The sequence below is a fragment of the Canis aureus genome, chromosome 23 (assembly GCF_053574225.1).
Source record: "Canis aureus isolate CA01 chromosome 23, VMU_Caureus_v.1.0, whole genome shotgun sequence".
NCBI classification, from domain to species: domain Eukaryota; kingdom Metazoa; phylum Chordata; class Mammalia; order Carnivora; family Canidae; genus Canis; species Canis aureus.
Genome location: NC_135633.1, coordinates 12,905,415 through 12,917,793, shown reverse-complemented (window position 1 = coordinate 12,917,793; position 12,379 = coordinate 12,905,415). Strand labels below are relative to the sequence as shown.

The 12,379-nt window shown below is 52.6% G+C and overlaps 1 protein-coding gene across 4 annotated transcripts in view; it reads left to right on the top strand.

Moving 5' to 3' along the window:
- Positions 1 to 7,071: 7,071 nt before the first annotated feature.
- INSC (INSC spindle orientation adaptor protein) overlaps positions 7,072 to 12,379 on the top strand; it is a 119,061-nt gene continuing 113,753 nt past the window's right edge. Inside the window, exon 1 of one of the 4 annotated variants that reach the window (XR_013361969.1) lies at positions 7,072 to 7,209. The gene's annotated coding sequence lies outside the window, so the exon portion shown is untranslated. The remainder of the gene's footprint in view (positions 7,210 to 12,379) is intronic. The other 3 variants (XM_077866380.1, XR_013361968.1, XM_077866379.1) reach the window with 3 other exon arrangements.

Genomic DNA, 12,379 nt, shown 5'->3' with positions numbered 1-12,379 from the left:
TTCCAGGTCAGGTAAGCTGTTAGATGCTCTTCTCAGGGAAAATTTTTGGAAACCCAAGTTCTCTGCCTTTTAGGGGCCGGATATTCTATTTGGCTCCATTTATCTCTTCAGCCTCTGGTTCCTGAATGATCTCTGCCACTTCTTTGCTCTGCTACATTGGGTTCTACCCGGCTTGAACCATTCCACAGAAGTGTCTGGAATTTCTACTATGTGCCAGACACTGCACCATAAGATAGGGCCTCCGTTCTTGTGGAGCAGAGGGTGAGAGATAAGGCAATAATCAAACAGATAAATAGACCAAGAAATTTCAGAGAGTGATACTTGGTATAAACAGGAGGATGACGGGGGAAGGTTCTTCTCATTTGGGAGGTCAGGGAAGACCCCTCTCAGGAATATGACATGACCTGAGAGAAGATGTGATCCTGAGAGAGAGAAGAATCATATAGAGTTTTGTGAGCCAGAGTAAAGGGTCTAGAATTTTTATTCTAAGGCAAAAATAAGCTGTCGAAGACATATTGGAGGAGGATGTGATCTCATCTACATTGGTAAAGGATGACTCTGACTGCTTTGTGGTTAATGGAGTCTAGATGGTTATGGATTCAATATGGAAGTAGAGCAGACAGGATGGACTGACAAGCTGGATGTTGGGGGTGGTGATGAGTTAAGAGGAATCAAAAGATGACTTTTATTTTTTTTATTTGATTTACTTGTTTTTGATCAGCGGGGCAGAGGTGGTACCATTTAATAACTTGCCTTGATTCCAACTTATAACCAGGTCCAGGGCCTTCCACTCTCCAGATGGGAAAAGTTCTTTCCTCACCAGGCTCCATAGCTTCCTCATTGGCTCCCTGTGCCCACACTGACCACCTCTCTATTGACAGACTCCGTTCTGTCTGGGAACCTGGGCCATGTTCTTCCAGGGTTGGGAGCAAGTTCTTCAGAGCAGCACCACACAGTGCCCCACTTAGGGCACCCCCAACCATAGTGAGGCAGAGTCCCAGCCATTAGGCTTTTCCCCATAGATGGTAGGGTCCTTGCAATCCCAATTTAGGATACCTCTCAGCCCTTGTCTCCAACTCAGATCTAGAATCACTGAGATCTGGCTCGTGTAATTGCTCTCGCTGGCTTCCTTTCAAATGTATGTTTTTCACCTCTAACCTGGCCACGATTGTCATTCCTAATTTCTTCTTCCCCCACCTCCCAGGGGAGCTGGGATGATTCTTCCTTGACTCCTCAAGGCTCTGTTCCTATTTTGGCCCCCCACTTTAGGAAAAGACGCTTCTGGTTCTCCTTCTGCATCCTAGCTGAGCTAGCCCCTGACCATCTGTCTCAGCAGCAGGTGTACTTCCTTCTGCCCTCTGTACCTATGTTCTTGTGTTATATCTTGTGAAGCTTGTGGGGCCTAGAGTCAGTCAGACCTGGGTTTGAATCTTTGATCTTCCACTCCCTGCCTGTGTGATCCTGGGAGAGCTACTTAGTCTTGCTTAGTCCCTGTTTCCTCACCTCTAAAGTGGGGATAGTAATAACTCTCAGATAGTATAACTATCGTTAGATCATGATGAGACGTAAAGAAGGTAAACCATAATACCCTGGAAGAAGTCAATTCCTATTGATATAGTAGTAGTAGTTCTTTTTATTATTTTGTTCCTCTTCTTAAGACCTCACTTTGTGTGTGTGTGTGTGTGTGTGTGTGCAATCCAGTGTAGGGCTTGAACACACAACCCTGAGATCAAGACCTGAGCTGAGATCAAGAGTTAGATGCTCAACCAACTGAATTAACCAGGTACCCCAAGACCTCACTTTTTAAATTACCCTCAAATCTTTTCTTCTTTCTGAACCCGGGAGCCCAAGAAGCAGAGAAAATAGTGGACCGACACTGGAGAGACAGACGTGGCTTCTAGAGCCAGGTCCTTGATAGGCCTCCTTCTAGAAGGCTTCTGAAGCTGTCCCCAGGCCAGTCAGAGCAAGCTTCTGAGACCCAAAGGGTCGAGCAATGTCCACTGAGTCACTCCCTCAATTAGACACTGAGACAATGACAGAACTTTTCTCTGCTGTATCTCTTATGAGATTGTCCTGCTGTTTTTGGAAAGACGTTGGCCCCTTAGACTTTGGAAAGAGGGCCTCTGTCTTAGCTCAAAATGCATGGCCACAGCTCTGATGCTGGAGTCCCCAGGAGCATTGGGGTTAAGGAGGCCGGCCAGGAAGGCATGTGACAGGCCAAACAGCTGGTGCTGGTCTGGCACCCTGATGACCTTTCCTCCTGAGCCAAACAGCTTTCGGTTCATTGTCATGGAAGCAGAAACTATAGCCCCTCCTTCTAGAATGGCAGTCTTCGAAGGTTAGTGGGCATCAGGATCACCCAGATGGTTTGTGAAGCCATAGCTTGTCGGACCCCAGCCCCAGAGTTTCTGATTCCTCAGTTGTGAGGGGAGACCTGAGAATTTGCATTTCCTATACAAGCCCAGGGTCACTGGTTGGGATCCTCTTGTAAAAACCACTGCCCTGAGGAATGGCTTATTTCCATGCTTACTCATTCTTCTGCAGCCCATCTGAGAGCTGGAAATAGGGGCAAGGCAAGGGGGTGGGGATCCTGGGTTCTTAATTCTATTAACTTGCCCTGTGGCTTTATTTCCAAAGGTGGTTTTGGTTGCAAGTAATGGAAAATAGCTTATTACTTTAAGGCAGGGAACTTCTGGGGAGGATGCTTAGGAATCTCTCTGAATTCAATGAAGAGCTGAACAATTCAGGCTTGGGAAGGGCAAGTTAGCCCTGAGGCCCTCAGTGCCTGGAATTCATGTGCCTGCTGTCCAGGGCACTCCAGTTCAGTGATCTGGCCACTAATAACCTTTGGTCTGACCAGTTACAATTCCAGATGCTGGGCAGCCTGGGTGGCTCAGCAGTTGAGCATCTGCCTTTAGCCCAGGGCGTGATCCTGGAGACCCGGGATCAAGTCCCACATCGGGCTCCCTGCATGGAGCCTGCTTCTCCCTCTGCCTGTGTCTCTGCCTCTGTGTGTGTGTGTGTGTGTGTGTGTCTCATGAATAAATAAATTTAAAAATCTTTTAAAAATTATTTATTTATTTATTCATGAGAGACACACACAGAGAGAGAACTTTTTAGGAATGCAAATTCTCTGACTCAGAATCGCTCTAAGGCCTCTTAGATCCCTTGCCTGATGATGTGATTCCAGGTTAACTTGTGGGAGTTTGGCATTCCTTTTTCCTAAAACCTTTTTACCATCCAGATGGCCCATGGGGCTGCCCTGCTGAGCTGTCCTGGGCCCATGGAGTGGATGAGCTTGTGAGAATACAAACAGGGGATTCTGGGATGGGGGTGCAGGGTGGGAAACCACAACAGACAACGGAGGTAAGCCTGATTATGACAGGCCTTCCTGGGTGTTCTCTGGTGGGGCTGCCTGGGGGGAGGCCCAGGGCCAGCACAGACTCTGCTTGGAGATGTCCAGCGTCGTGTGAAAGCTTCAAGCAGTGGACAAGTTCTTGGATGCCAAACGCTTCCCTCCTTCTGCAGGTCTGTTCTCTTAACTCCCTGGACTTTGGGCTCTGGATGTTGCTACTTGTCCTACATCATGGCCCTGCCCTGTCTTCTCCTCCATTCGTCCTCCCACCGAAGTCTGACCATGACTGTAATGTGGTTCCAGCTCCCTCGGGCAACACATGCTCTGTTCTATCTGAGGCTCTCCTACTGTACCCTGACTGGGGCCTTGTTGTCTCTCATCTGGTCCTGGGGGCCGGGAGCCCTCCTAGGCTAGCTTCCCAACAGTGCCCAGAGTCTCTGAGGTATTCCCTCCAGATCCCTTCAGAAAAGTGCACCCTAGCCTTCTACCACTGACCTTGAGGTATGTTGGGCCAAGCAGATTTGGAGCTGAGGTGGGGGGCTGATTATTGACCTGGCTGGCTCAACTGTAAACCCGAAATCTTCCCTCCATTTAGGTCTGAACTTGCCCTTACTAAAGTAATTTGTGAAGCTGGTGGAGCTGGAGGGGAAGTAGAGCACGGACTCAGGCTACAGGAGACCTTTGCCTAAGGCAGCTCTAGACAATTCCTGAGGCTTCTTTTGGTTGTGCACAACCATGGTTGTGCCTGAGTGCGTGCTCGGGTGCGCATGTATCTCCTTGCCTGTGTGTCTCATGTTCATCTGTGAGGTTTCCCGTGCATATCTGTATAAAGCTGGCCTGCATGTCACAAGCTCTGAGGCCACCGGCAGGTGACTTAAACCACTCATCCTCCATTTTCCTTGTCTGTACAATGGGATAATAGTAACTTCCACAAAAAGTGACGACTTTTTGTAGCAAAACGAGAATGCACATAAGCCCCTTCCACAGTTCTTAGTACTCCTGCGTTAGGCTATCATTACTAGATGCCTTATGCAAGTGGCTTAGTCTCCCTATGCCTCAGTTTCCTCATGTGTACATTGGGGATAACACCGGAATGCAGTATTATTGTGGGGATCAGGGGAGTTGATATCGGCAAAGTACTTAGCACCGTGCCCTAAGTCTTAGTGACTGTAATGCCGTGTATCTGGGCGAGAATCTCTGAATTTGTGAATGTCTCTGGGCAAGTGTCTCTGCTCGTGTGTGTATACGTATGTGCCTATGGTGTATCTGTGTTTATATGGCCAGACGGGCCTCTTGTCTCTGGGTGGAGTTTGCTGTTGGCCCAAGCCTGGACTCCCTAAGCCAGCCAGGCCGGCGCTAGGGATGGAATTTCCATTAAGAATTAAACAGGACAGCACTGGGAAGCCAGGCAGACAGAGAGGAGGGGGTCAAGGGGGATGGTGTTCCAGCTCTGAGCTCCCTTGGGCGGCCTCAATTCCGAACTGCCTTGCCTTGGAGAAGGCCTCTGCCACCTTCGCCTTGACTTCAGGCTTGGTGGAGCCATGGCCCAGAAGGATGAGCGAGGAGAGAGGAGTTGCCCGCAGGGGCCTCTGTAGGGAGATTTGGAGTTGTTGCAGCCATGAGGCGGCCTCCGGGGAATGGAGAGGCGGCCAGCGAGGGTAGAGGCAGCTGGGGCCTATGGGGCCGACAGGAGGCCAGGAGACTGGACTGCACAGTACGTATCTGGGAAAGTGTGTATGTGTGTGTGTGTGTGTGTGTGTGTGTGTGTGTGTTTATTGGGGAATGCAGGGTGGGGGACATTCATACAAGTGCCCTAAAGGAACCTCTAGCAAACCAAGTCTGTTCTTCTCTTGCTCTGAAACCCAGGCACAAATTTTGGTCCTGGAAATAAAAGGTTTCTGAGGCTTTTGCCAGTACTTCAGTACTTATCCTGTTTATGACCTAAGCCTCATTCCATTACTAGCATACTAAAAAATATCTTGGCTTTCCAGGTACTTTTACATTCCTGGTCTCATCTCACACTTGTGACGCCCTCTGAGCTAGGCAGATTATTATGATTCCTATTGTAAATAGGGGAAAACTGAGTCATACAGAGGCTAGGTGACTTGTCCAAGGACACCCAGCTAGAAAGTAGTAAAGGCAGGATGGAAAGTCCAGACTTTATTTTTTAAAGATTGTATTTATTTATTTGAGGGGGAGAGAAAGGGGGTGGGAATGGGCAGGGAGGGGGGACAAAAGGAGAGTGAGAGAGAAGCAAACTCCCCGCTGAGCAGGGAGCCCGATGTGGGGCTCAATCCCAGGACCTGAAGATCACGACCTGACCTGAAGGCAGATGGTTAACCTACTGAGCCACCCAGGCGCCCCCAGACTATTTTTATTATACAATCCAACCTACCAGAAATGGACTCAGAGAAAAGATTCCGCAAACCATGCCCATTTGAGGGAGGCCGAGGCCCCAGTGTTAAATGCCCAGCCATGTGGGTGTCTGGGGCCTCAAGATCTGCTCCCAGACCCTGAGACAGATGTGGTTGAAATAGGAACCCAAGCTCCTCTGCAGGGGCTGGGGGGGGGGGGGGCGGGGTGGAATCAGGCTCCCCTGGATAGATGGAAGCTGTCGGTGAAGCTGGCTCCTCTGAATGACTTGGGTCCCCAGAGCCTGGCGTTCCCAGAGAGCTGGGGCAGTTGAGTTAATGTCAGGAGCTGCGACATGTCTAGGGTCTGGGTGCAACTGTCCTTGTTAGCCAGGGCCTGGAAAAGGGAACAAAGGTATTAGCATCAGGGAAGAGAAGGCTGAGATGGGACCTTGGAGCAGCCATTGTGTCATGGAGCTGGAGCTGGAGCTGGCCTCCTTCCCTCTTCTGAACACGGAGCGTGAGTATATTGATATAGTTTACACATGAGGGATTTCGGCTAGATGCCAAGGAGAACTTCCTGCCAACTAGAGGGTGCAAGGAAGGAAGAGGGCCTGACGGTGGGGGGTTGGGGGGTGCTCGGGGCTGACTTACCTTCATGATCCCCCAGAGTGGGTAGGGGCCCTTCAGGCCGGGTTGGATTTATGCCTCCGCAGGGCGGAGGCAATTGGATGGAATGACCTTGCAGCTTCCTTCCCGTTCAGGAATGCAACATTCCTGAGCTTTTGGGTAGGAATCGGCCTTTTTTCCCCCTAGACTTAGCCATCTGACACAGAGGAGTCCAGAGGGGAAGTCTGGTGTGCCCCGAGCCAGAAAGGAGTCTCAACCACAGCTTCTGTGGTTTTTGGCAGGTCGGTGGTCTGGAGGTCGGTGACCTTACCTGGGCGGCTTAGATCCCGAAGGGAAGCACCTGCGGCGCATAAGCCAAGTCGCAAGCCAGGCATTTGGGGACCGGCTCCCTCCGCAGAGCATGGGAACCGCGCCGACCCCCCCCCCCCGCCCCTCTGCAGATGCTGGCGCGCGCGGGGCGCACGTGGGCACCCCGGCCTCCTCGCCCCCGGGGGTGCGCCCCAGCCCTGCCTCCCGCGGGCCCCGGGGCCGAGCCGCGGCTCTAATTAGGCGGGAGCGAGCGCCCCGACGGGGCCGCCGAAAGAGCTCCGCTGCCCGCGGGGATGGGGCGGGGCGCGCGGGCGTGGAAGGTCCCGCGGCGGGGAGCGGGCAGGGGGCGGGCTGGGGGCGGGGGCGGGGCGGGGGCGGCCCCTCCCGGCCCGGCCTCGGGAGCCCCGCGGCGCCCGCCTCCGAGGCCCGGCTCCCGCCCGAGGAGACCCCCGACGCGCCCTTGCGGAGCCCGGCCGCCCGGTGCGAGCCCGGGGAGCTGTGCAGCGCGCGTCCCAGGCCGTGCGTGAGTGAGCGAGAGCGCGTGGGGCGCGAGCGGGGGCTCAGGTGCAGCGGGCAGCGCCGTGCGGGGGGGCCCGGGGCGCGGCGGCCCCAGGGGTGGACGCGCGGAGGCGCAGGGGTGCCTGCGCGCAGACTTCGCGGGTGGCCGAGCTTGTCCCCAGCTGGGATGTCTCCCCTGTGGGTCGTTCGGGGGCGGTAAGCAGGGCGGGGGGTGGGGAGCTCGGAGTCCTTGCGCGACCCCGGAGGCGGTGGCGCTCCGGGGACCCGGCGGGCCTGCCAGGGCCAGGGCGCAGCGTGGGGGAGCCGCCGCCGCCGCCCCAGGAGGCAGGAGGACATGAGAGGACAGTGAGGGGGTTGAGCAGACCACCCCGTCGTGTGCGCTCACCAGCACCCATAGGGCACTCACACCCCCACGCCCAGCCGCTCCTGTGTACACACGTTGTACCCACACGCGCCAGCCTTGCGTGCACTTCCAGTGGGGACGTCCACGCAAACACTCGCATGCTTTCAACACGTGTACCTGTGGACGGTGACTTGTATGCAACACGAACCTCCGTGTGTGCACTGTGCATATGCACAAACATGCCCCCCTCTTACGGGCTCTCAGCCTCCAGACCTCCTTTCTGGGTCCCCTTTAGCCTATGTATGCTTGGACCAAGGAGAACCTGGCCATGGTGAGGATTATCTTTTTTTCTTTTTTAAGATTGTATTTATTTATTCATGAGAGACACAGAGAGAGAGAGAGGCAGAGACACAGGCAGAGGGAGAAGCAGGCTCCATGCAGGGAGCCCGACATGGGACTCGATCTGTGACTCCAGGATCACGCCCTGTGCCTAAGGCAGGCGCTAAACCTCTGAGCCATCCAGGGATCCCCTGGTGAGGATTATCTTAAGTAAGGGACTTTGGCTGTGGATTCTGGGCAGATGCTGGATAACACAGTGCCTCTGGGGGGTCCCGTTTGGTCTAGAACTGAGGCTGCCGGTGTAGCCTGGGGCTTAAGGGTCCTGGACTCAGAAGCAGCTTTTACCCTCTTACAAATGAAAAGGCCAGGCTTGCAGACTGAGGCAGAGAGAGGCGCCTGCAGTTTGCTCCAGGCTCTGGTTTGCTCCGGATTCCCCCTGCTGTAGAAAAGCCATGAGCCTTCTGGGGGCTGGGGCCACGCCGCTGTCACTTGACAGGGAAGCACAGAGAGTCGAGCTGGGCTGATTCTTTCTCTTTGGTTTTAATCAACCCTATTTTGAGTCTCCCATCTCAGGCTAGGCTGCAAGAGCTGGCTTTGGGTTTGCTTCCTCTCCCTTCCCCCAGTGGCTGTCTCTTTGCTTGATAGAATCTTGTTCTCCCTGGCCTCCTTCCCCCGGGGACCACCGGGGACACACTAAATAGTGCTCGAAGGAATTGTTGTTAGGATGGCTTCTAGAACTCTTCCATCCATGTCATTCTTCTCTGGACAGACTTCAGTGAGGGGCCCAGACTTATGTGCTCCTTCACCTGGGAAGTTAGATGACATTGGCTTTATCTTACTGTTTATGGTTTAGCCCAAGGAGTGTCTGAGCTCTCACCCCACCAAGTCTCCTTATATGCAGGGGAGAGATGATCTTCAGCCATTTCCTGAGCAGGGTGCAGGGAGCTACTCTCCCCTGCCCTGGTCCTCAGCCTGACCCCTGGGGATGGTTCAGTAAGGGCAGGCTCTGGTCAGCCCGGCAGCCTTCTTGCAGAGTGAAGGAAGTCTGCATACCTTCCCTAGCCTTCCCCTTTGTAGGGGCCCCAGCCACCATAGGACTCAAGAAAAGACTAGAAAACTAGGGGACTCATGGTGACTCAGTCCTGGTCTATTTCCTCTCCCCCCAACCCCCCTCTCTTAATCAAATACATATACCTGCTAGTCCAGAACTTCAGAGCAACAATGAAGAGCCATAGAGCATCAGGGCAACCCCACAGGGTTAACATAGTTCCAGTTTAAGGAGGACAAATCAGACAACAGAATAATAGCAATTATGACGTGTAAGAATGGTAATAGAAACGTATTTATTGAATCTTGAATATATGCTTTATTTCCTTTACTTTTCACAACAACCTTCTTAGGTTAATAGTCCCATTTTTTTTTTTCCTGACAAGGAAACTGAGGCTGAGAGTGCTCAAGGGATTTCTATAGGTCTGTGTGACCCCTGAGCTCATGACATAACCTGTGTGTTTCTCTTCCTACTTCGGCTGCTAGGAAGCTCTAAGTTCATCACATTGCTTCACAGTAGTACTTGTGTTAACTGGAACCCTGGCTTTACCTTTAATTTCTGCTTTAACAACGATGTGGTGCACGCATCTTTGAATGCAAATTCCCATATTCTTTGTAGAAAGAGATCAGAATAAATAAATGAACAGCCGGCAATTAAACATTTTATTTGCCTGTGAGGATGGGAAGCATGTTGCATAGATTTTTTGGGGGGACACTTCCAATTTCAAATATTTCACTTGGTTTTCAAACCATGTCTTAATTTTGGCTTCTTGTATCTTTGGACTCAGACTCATGACTATGTCTTGGGGCTTTTCTTTCTAGCAGCGCGGGGAGATAAAGCCCATCTCTGTGCTGGCTCAGACAATGGGGATTGTTGGGAATGAATTGGGCCATTGATAAATGCCCCTTGCTCTGAGTACTTCAGCTGCCAGCTCCTCCCTGTCTCAAAAGCCTGAGTGTCTGGACGCCCGAAGGAGTTTGACCCCTGCCCTAAGCCTGGCCCTGGCCCCAAGGCCACCCCTTCTTCATATGACCCTGTCTAGGCCCAGGGCTCTGCTGGGAGGTCTGTGTCTCTTGGACTTGACCTCCGCCTCCCCCAGCATGGACCACATAGTCTCTGATCAGGATGGCTCTTCTGGAACCAGACAGAGCTCAGGTTGGGGAGTCTGGGCTCCGGAATGTGGAGGGACATACAAGGAGGCTTTTCTGCCCCCTTTCCCAGACCTATGAGGTCATAGACAAATGCTCACTTTTTTCTCCTTCCCAATGAGGGGGTTTCAAGTCTATCAAGTGGTTAGGGAGTTATTTGTCACCTCTTACCTATAAGAGATGTAGGCCACCAGGGGCCTCTGAATGCAGGACAGGGCTCTGGCTGCATTGGAAGTTGCTGAGACTTGTAACTAATGGACTCCAAGACTGATTATTTTACTCTGCCCGATGCCATTAATGTTTGGCAAGGGGAGCAGTGGAGGGCAGTGTTTAGCACTAAAGAATGGTTAGAAGGACTCTAGTGGTGGGCTTTCAGGCACTATAGTGGGGTTCTGCTTCTCAGTATGCATGAGGTCACCCCCTCCCCGCCTCCCCACCCACACTGGTGGCTGTTAACCACATTTAACATTGATCCTCCCAAAAGCATTTGGTTACAAAGTGGGAAGGAGGAGTCATTGGCCTGAGGTCCTGGGAAACACCTGGTACTAAGTGATGTGCAGGTGGGCTGGTGCACGTGAGGGGTTTCCTCCTTCCCGATACACGTCATGTCAAAAAGGTAAGACAGATTTGATTGCGTCTCTGCTGAGAATTTGAGGTGTTCCCAGGACTTTTAGCGTCACCAAATGAGAAGAGGTTTAAGATCCAGCAACAGTGTTGGGCCTGGCTCTCAGAGTGGCTGGGGGAAAGGCTAACTCCCGGTTACTCCCATTCATTTAGTATCTGCTAAAGGCCAGCCCCTCGTGGGGTTCTTTGCATCTTTTGTTTCATGAAACCTCTGAAGCGACCCTGTGAGACAGGCACTTCTGTTTTGAAGATGGGGAAGCTGAAGAACTGGCCATCGTTACATCCAGGTGTGTCTGACGTCGGAGTCTGTAGTGAGTGTCTGCAGACACCTCTGGTTCAAAAGGTTTGAAAACGGGAAAATCCACCCCTTTGGGACAACGGGGAAGGGCGAAGGGCCCGACTTCTCTGGCCCTGGGACTTGAACATCAGCATCGTAGGCCTTGCCAGGCTCAAAGGAGACTGCCCCTCTGTGGGAAGCAGGGGTGGGGTCGGGAGTTTGCTTGGATTGGCAGGGATCACCCCCATTCTCTTGGGGTGGGCAGCACTGGGCTTCTGTGGCTTTACTTCTCCCCCGGATCACTTCTCCCCTGCCCTGGGAATGGAGCCTCCACCCAGACTCTGCGATGCAGCCAGCTCAGTCTCCCTCCCCCTCCAGGGTCCCCTCGGTGCCAAGCTCTGGGGGAGTCCAGGATCCTGTGAGGACGTCTCTGGGCAGACCAGACCCCATCACGGCATGATGCAGTGTCTATAGGCATCAGCAGTTTGGCTGGGTTATTGTGTGTGGCGTTCACTTTCTGCTGGAGAAAGGGAGGTTTTGTCTTACAACCCAAATATCCTGGGTTTGGAAACCATGTAAAATACAGCCTGTGGTCGGGGAGTGTGGGCTGCATTGTGGGCCTGTGTGTGGTGCTGGCTTAAAGCACATGGTTGAGAGACAGAATGATGGACTCAGGCTGTCTCACTGCCTCTGATAGAGGGTCAGAGGAGGGCTGTACGGGCTGGCAGTGTGCAGAGAAAAGAGCATGGGCTTTGTTGTCAGAGGGATCTGACCTGGAGCCCCCAGTTTCCTTGTCTGTATAATGGGGTTCCTTATAACGCTCTGGCATTGCTAGCACTAGATAGTTTGCTGAAGTGTAGGCTCTGACGTAGGGTAGGGGAACCACGAATGGCATATCCTTCCTCTTATCCCACTCACCTTCTGGGGAAGACCACCAGACTGATGGGCAACAGACCTGGACTCCAACTCTAGCTCAGCCTCTGGGTACACTGGGTTAACTTACTTCCTCTGCGTCTCACTTTCCTTGTGTGTAAAATAAGGGAAGAACAGATTTCTCTCACTTTCTGTAGTTTTTGAACATAATGAAGTCAAGGGGGTCTCTCTCAGAAAGTTCAATTACTATTATTCGTTTATTCACACCACAAATCCCAACTGAGACCCTGTGGTGTGCCAGGATCTGTGCAGGGCACAGGGAATAGAGATGAGCAGGGCAGATCCTGGTCCTCCAACTGCAGTCAGACCATGTGGTTTGTAAGCAGTGACAGGCTTGTCTGTGGAACATGATCCCAGCGGGTCCTGGACACCTTGGTGTATCAGAAGAGGAAATGTCGTCTCCTACTGGGGCAATCAGAGAGGCCTTCCACGAGGTGGAAACTCTTGGTCTGGATCTGGGAAGATAACAGGAGGTCTCTAAGAGGATCAGAGGAGGGCATTCT